The following is a 7,719-nucleotide window of genomic DNA, read 5'->3' as shown; positions in this document are numbered from 1 at the left end:
GTGAAACCTTTGTTATCCGGCACTCTGTTAACCAGAAAACTTTAACAACCGGCATTGCCCCCAGCCACAATACTGTCACATCTTCAGACACACAGGCCTGGCGTGGTTCACCATGACTGGCTTAACAATTTTTTATTTAAGAAGCATTAATCATCTTTAACTCAAAATAATAATGTGAGACCAACTGCCTCACACTACAAAACTACCAATATTAAAAACTTGAGTTTTACTATTATTGTCCATTGCTTTTTGCTAGGTTGATGGGATCCTCAGATAACCAGTATTTTTAGATAACCGGAATGCCCTAATCCCCTAGTGTGTCGGATAACACAGGTTTTACTGTACCTTCACTTTTTACTACTATTTAGGGTTGTCAAATGTGCTTGGACAAATTCCCAGAGATTTCATCATCTGGCATAATCTTTAATTAAAGATTAATATTTAATTTTTGGATATTCTATGACCATCATGGACTGTTGGCAAACCTACTGCCATGTGAAGCTTTACTTCAGATGCTAGTTCTGTATATTAATGATTAGCAATCTAAATTATTATGAAGGATGTCCAAGTTTGAGTCCTAGTCCCTCAAGGGCTTTTACCATGGAAATCTAACTACAGCAGTACTCCAGTGTTCCTAAATGTATCAGGAAGGTCTTCATTATCCATTGTGGTCAATAGATTGTCTATGAATTTAAAAGAGAAGTACCTGGTTTTGTGAAGGGATAGTCTGTTCAATTATCCCAACAATTAGGGATGAGCATAGGTGGCAGTCTGTCAGTAAAGATATTAATTGGAAATGGGGGAGGGAGTACATTATATCATGAAGCAACATTACACATATCCTTGCAGTCAAAGGTCTGTCTTTGATTTTTCTTTAGCAATGTATCAAAATATGTCATAAAATTCAGCTTTTGTCATATTTAGAATAATAATGCATTATGAGACAAAGGAACAAAGGCTAGCAGTTGAGAAAGAAAGAAAGAAAGAAAGAAAGAAAGAAAGAAAGAAAGAAAGAAAGAAAGAAAGAAAGAAAGAAAGAAAGAAAACAGTTATGTGTAGTTTGAAAAATCCTTCATCTTTCCCTTCTCCCCTCCTTTTCACTTAATATATTTGAAAATGTGGTGTTTGGAAACCTACATGAATCTAAATTTAGGCCTGATGTTACTTTACTCTGCATTTCTTTATCGTGGTTTAGTGTTCCATATATCATTTTGTGGAAGGATTGTGTGGCAGGCTAATAGTCTATTGCCCATGTCTTGTTTTATAAATATTTATTGCTCAATGGTGTGTTCCTATCTTTGAAGTTACACCCATGTCTCTTTTTTGGTCTACACTCCCTCCTTTTCCTTATGGAAAAAAAACTTGTATAACACTTATGTTTATACAAGAATGCCTTAAAGGCCGGTCTTAATTTCTTTTATCTACATCTTCCCACATCACTCATCTTTGTTTTGTTTTAGGTTGTTTTTGTTCCTCCCTCTCCCCCCCTTTCTTTTTAGACAATGTAGGCCAGGAATAATAAACTAAACAGCATAATCTCTACTGCTGTTGTATGAATTTAGTAAGCCAGATCTGGTCATTCACAATTTGATTTACCCACAGACCTGGCTTCCAACTGGGTGCCTACAGCTGTGTGACCAAAACAGCTAGGAGGGATTGTATTTGGTAGAGGAAACACTGGCTAGCCTTTGTGTGAGGGATGCTCAAAAGATCATTAACAAAGACTGAAAGGCTGAAACTGTCATTTTCTGATTCAAAAGGGAAGAAATTTATTTAAAAAATGTCATTAAGATGAATATCTGGTGTGGCAAGGGTGCCTCCTTCCCTGGCCAGCTTTTGGGCCAGCAGCCTTCCCCCTTTGCCAGGGATTGGAGCTTGCAGCTGGTTTCTGGAGTAGGGAGCCCAGCCACTGCTTCTGGGACTCCTGTCCCTTCTGTTTCTAGCTCTAGAACTGCTATAGCTTAGTCTCAGACTCTTGTTCTCCTCTACCTCTCCTCTGTCCTTGCACTCTCTCCCCTTTCTTCTAACTGGGGAGGCTTTTAAAGGCTTCCAACAGGCCTCCAGAAAGCCTGAAGTAGAGTCAACAGGCCCCAGTCTGCCTGGGCCAGCTCCCTGCTAGCTGTTCCTAATTGCCCTGCAGCTCTCCACAACCTAATTAGCAGGCTTTTTACCCTATTTGGATTACTCAGGGATTTCCCTACCCCCCCGAATTTCCTGAACCCCCCAGTTTTGTGAACTAGTTACATGCCAATTTAGTGATTGTTTGGAAATTTGAATTGAAATTCATTAATACACACTTTAAAAGCACATACAGTGTATGATAAGATATGTGTATCTGAAAAAGATAATAGATTTGAAAAGTATGAACATAGACTAGCTTCCTTATACGGCTATTGTTTTTTATGACAATGTCAGTGCATTCATTTTGGTGATGTTGGCCAACCTAATAATTTCAAATTATGATTTGTACCCAAAGTCAAAATGAGCTCTCCCTGAGAGCTAGTGATGAGCTGGGGGCTGGCAGGAAAGGCTTCAGGACCAGATTGTATTTACATTCACACCTAATCTACCTAGGTATCCAGTAAACAGAGCTGTGTTGCCCAAGTGATAGATTTTGGCTGGGGTTGGGTTACAAATCACTTGAATGTGGGAGCCGGGGGAGGGGGAGGAGATGAAATGTTCTTATTGTATGAGTAAAGGGCAGTAGAACTGTACTTAACCTGTACTGATTGAGGGCATCAAGAGAGAGGGTGGGAACAGGTGTTTTGCTTGATGGTCTGTCTGAGTCACAAGTACTATTTGACCTCCCCCCCCTACTCTTTAAAGACAGAGATGATTAGACTCCATATATAGTCTTTTGTTTAGTTAAGTGACCACTGCAGCTGAAATCACTGATAATCAGGTCTAAGTGTTTAGTCCTGCTGTGGGGACAGTGTTCCTGTAGGTACAATGTTTTTGTGTAGGAGACAGCCCAAACTGCACTAGCAGCGAGGTTCCCCCACTGAGAGCTCAGCTGAAATCACTGAGAGCTGGGTGGAACCTCAAGAGACCAACTCGCAGAGGTTACAGTGGCAGCAGAAGGTGATGGTGCAGGAGGACCATTGGCAACAGAGTGATGGAGTGAACGGTGGCACAACGAACAACAGTGGTCAGAGTGAACAGTGAGAAGCTGGAGGAACAAGCAAGGTGCCTTCTTGCCCCCAACCTAGGAGGTGTACTCAGGTGAAAGCACCTCTGAACTCTGAGTCTCCACTGACCAAGTCTCCGGTGAGTGGGGTGAGGTGGAGGGAAAAATGAGGGGCACATTAAATAAACATTTGTTTGTTGGACTATATTTTAGTGACTTTACTCCAGAATGCTAGATTTATGACTGGGAATGGAAACTTATATAAATGTGTTTCTTAGTAGGCCAAGTATCAGAGGGGTAGCCGTGTTAGTCTGAATCTGCGAAAGCGGTGAGGAGTCCAGTGGCACCTTATAGACTAACCGAAGTGTTGGAGCATAAGCTTTCATGGGCAAAGACCCACTTCGTCAGTTGTATTAGGCCAAGATTTTTAAAATGCATTATTTGCCAAGGTTGTTATCGCACATAGTTGCTATCTTGAGAGGTCATTATGTTGGGGAGTTTCTGTACTAAACATTTTTATTATTATAATTAATTTTTACATAAGAATGGTCATACTGGGTCAGACCAGTATCCTGTCTTCCAACAGTGGTCAAGGCCAGGTGCTTCAGAGGAAATGAACAGAACAGGTAATCAAGTGATTCATGCCCTGTTGCCCATTCCCAGCTTCTGGCAACAGGCTAGGGACACTCAGAGCATGGTATTGCATCCCTCCCAATCCTGGCTAATAGCCAGTGATGGACCTATTCTCCAGGAATTTATCTAGTTCTTTTTTTAATCCTGTTATAGTTTTGGTCTTCACAGCATCTCCTGGCGAAGAGTTCCACGGGTTGACTTTATGTTGTATGAAGAAGTACTTCCTTTTGTTTTTTTAAAACCTGCTGCCTATTAATTTCATTGGGTGACTGCTAGTTCTTGTGTTATGTGAAGGATTAAATAATATTTTCTTATTCACTTTCTTCACACCAGTCAAGATTTTGTAGACCCCCTATCATAATCCCCCCTTAGTTATATCTTTTCTAAGCTGAAAATTCCCAGTCATTTTAATCTTTCCTCCTGTTTCATACCCCTAATCATTTTAGTTGTCCATCTCTGTACCTTTTCCAATTCCAATATATCTTTTTTGGGATGGGGTGACCAGATCTGCACACGGTATTCAAGATGTGCATGTACCATGGATTTATATAGAGGCAATGTGATATTTTCTGTTATATGTTTTGGTGTATTTTGCATTATCCTTATGTTAAATTTGCATTATTCTAACCAAACATTTAATTTATTCATATCTCTTTTATACGTTGCAGGTCAAAGTGAAAATGAAAAGATAAAAAATAATACAACCATTTTTCCACTCAAAGGCCTCAAAAACTGACCAAGGTGAAGAACACATCAAGAACCAAGAATATATCAACATGTGATCTGAAGGGTCAAGTGGTGTATCTACATCTGACCAGCCCATAGCACAAATACAGCTACCTACTGAAGAAACAGTGTCTGCAAAACCTTAAGGCAGTTTCTGATGTTTGTTGATCAAAGAGTTCCTGTTTATTGAAGTTACAAAAGATGGCTACTCTTACAAAAAAAGCTTACGAAAAAGGAAAGCTTTCCAATGCTATAACTGGTAAAAGTGGAGGAGCTTGGTTTATCAGATCGATCAGCAAAGCCAATGCTGACAAACTACATAAAAAGGCAGCAAAACACCAGGCCTCTGGACTGCATCAACATGCAGAAAGCCTTATAAGTCCACTTTCAAAGCCAATTTTAAAAGTACTTAATGAGGCTGTTAAGAATGCTGGAGACACAACACAGTTCAAGCGAACAAACATGGCTGTGGCATCATACTTTCTATTTAAGCAAGAGATACCACACACTACAAACTGGAGGCTAATGTTAAGTGCATTGTCACTTGTTCATCCTGAAGTTGAACACTGGTTCTGAACAAGTTCAACAAATGCTCACTATCTTTCTGCAAGAAACTCAACTGACTAGCTAAAAAGCATGTGGTGCAACAGTGAAAGGCTCAACAGTTGAAAAAGTGAAGAACTCTCTCACCACATTCAAAAAATTTCATACATGGCTGATGAATGCACCGATGCAAATGGGCATCAAGTATTAAGTCATTGTGTACGTTATCTCGATGTCAGTGGTAGGCCAGTAGATGCATTTCTAGATGTTCAAGTTATAGACAACACATCGGCCCCATCTGTGACAATCGACATCTTAGAAGAGTTAAATGCTTGTCAATTGGACCTCAAACAGATGGTTGCTTGTAAATTTCTCTGGAAGACATGGTGGAGTACCAGATTTGCTCAGAGAAAAGTGTAACCCTAATCTCTCCTATACACACTTCAGAGGCCATCTACTCCAACTAGCATTAATATGAGCTGCAGAATCTTCAAAAGACATTTAAAAAGCTATAAATTTAATGTCTTCATTATATTCTTTTTTCAGCAAGAGTCCAAAAAGACTGAATATCTTTGAAAATATAGAAGATGCACTGGGACTGTTCAAATTAGTCCAACCTGGGAAAACTCACTGGCTTTCTCATGAGCGATCCTTGGCTATTGTCTTAAAATTACTCCAGACATTATTACTGGCTTTGGAAAGTATCTACCAAGATGGGACGGATCTAAGTAGTGAGGCTGGTAGATTACTTTTGCTACTATATTCAGAGAAGACTATTGCCATTCTTTCTCTCATAAATCTACTGTTGAAACCACTTGAGTCATTAAACAATGCCATCCAGGGATCTGCTACTACAGTAGTAAATCTTTGTCCAGCAATAGAAGCTATATTTGGATCAATCAGAGAGCTATCCATTGAAAAGTTCTGGAAGAAGCAAAGATTTCAGTCCAGAAGTTGACTAATGAAGGCATTTATATTGAATCCTTAAGTGAAGAGGACAAGAAGTGTTTGTTAAGACAACTGAAAAAGTACACAGACTTGATTCTTAAAAATCTACAACAGCGACTTCTAGATTCTACTCAACCTCTATGTAGCTTTTACAGATGCCTGTCCTATAAAACACCGACAGTTGAGTGGAGTGAGGCACTACCAGCAATGGGGCTGCCATGTGCTCAGGACAGAATAGTGAATTTGAACAAAGAGTAGAATATCATACGACAAATGAATGAAGATTTGACTTCAACTTCTTTTTTATCATCACTAGTGGCTCGACCGGATCTTTGTGCTGTGTTTCCTGGGATGAAAATAGGAATTCATCTCTTGCTACTCCCAGTCACAACAGCTATAGTTGAGCATTCTTTTTCATCATTGAATAGAATTTTGTGTTCTGAAAGAAGTCGCCTTCTGCCTGATCATGTGAATGAACTAATGAGCATATCAATTGAAGGAATGAAAGTACAGGACAAACGAGAAGCCACCGAAGATGACCGCATTGCCTTCAAGAAGTTCATTAACAGAGCTGTGCAAAATTATAACAAGAAACCAAGAAGGAAGTAGATGTAGTGCTTCACAGAAGGCTTGAGTAACCAACTTTAATTTGTGTGATTTTAAAACATGAGTTAAATCTAAGAAAATGGTCATGAAAGATTTTTCAGTTTTTACTGTGGTGCCATACAGCCCACCTTCACCCTCATGGTCTCACCCCCATCAGCCCTGACACCCCGCTCCTGTAAATTTGAACACCCCCCCCCATCTCAATTCCTGGGGAAAACACTATTTGGGTTGCCTTTCCCCCACTCTGTAGCAGCTCTGTGGCTTGACCTTGTCACATTGGCTAAAATTAGATGGGTAACAGAGCTGCCTGATTTTGCTGCATCATAATAACTACCTTTTTGCCTTATTACATCGTGTTTATTTACTGTGTCCACATAGAGCTTTAATGTCCACATAGAGCTTGATTCTCCATGTTGTTATGCCAATGTAGTGAGGCAGAATGGCTTCTTTCTGAGCCTGACAGAGAGGGTCAATTGCAGTGCTCTGGTGGGTGGAGCTAAACCAGCCCACTCTGGAAATGCATGGGAGTGACAGGAAGTAAAAAGAGGGCCCCGCAGCCCAGCTGGGGACAACCCAGGGAAGGAGGCAGACATCTCAAGCCCTCTGCAGGACTCTGGACCAAGTGCTGAGATGTCCACCCCCAGTCACCAAAGGGCACCAAGGACAGAGAGGAGCGACTGGGGCTAATGTTGACCATATACCCAGAAGTCATTGAGGACATGTAGCTGGTGGAGCTGTTCCAATCCCAGTGGACAGGAAGTAAACTAGGAGAACCAAATATTTGTTTGGTTGTATTTCCAGGAAGCAAATCAGTGTATTGTGGTGAGATCCCCATCAGGCGAGAAGCAGAACCACCTGCCAATATGAAGGCACTGGGCTGGGTCCCTCAGCCACATGGTTGTCAACCCTACCCTTGAGGCAGTGGCCTACACACACTAGGCCAGAAGTCCTGTGCCATATGAGTGGCCTGCCCCAGCCAGGAGGCTGTGGACCACTAGATCGCGATTGCAATCTGTTCCAGCCCCAAGTCTGAAGCTAACAATTGCTTGCTGCTGTAGACAACAGAGTTTTATAATGTCTTATGTAATGTGCCTAATATGTAGTGTGAGAATAAAAGTTAAGCAACTATAACTCTG

This window comes from Pelodiscus sinensis, chromosome 2 (assembly GCF_049634645.1).
Source record: "Pelodiscus sinensis isolate JC-2024 chromosome 2, ASM4963464v1, whole genome shotgun sequence".
In the NCBI taxonomy this organism is placed as follows: domain Eukaryota; kingdom Metazoa; phylum Chordata; order Testudines; family Trionychidae; genus Pelodiscus; species Pelodiscus sinensis.
Note: the sequence above shows the minus strand (reverse complement) of the source record.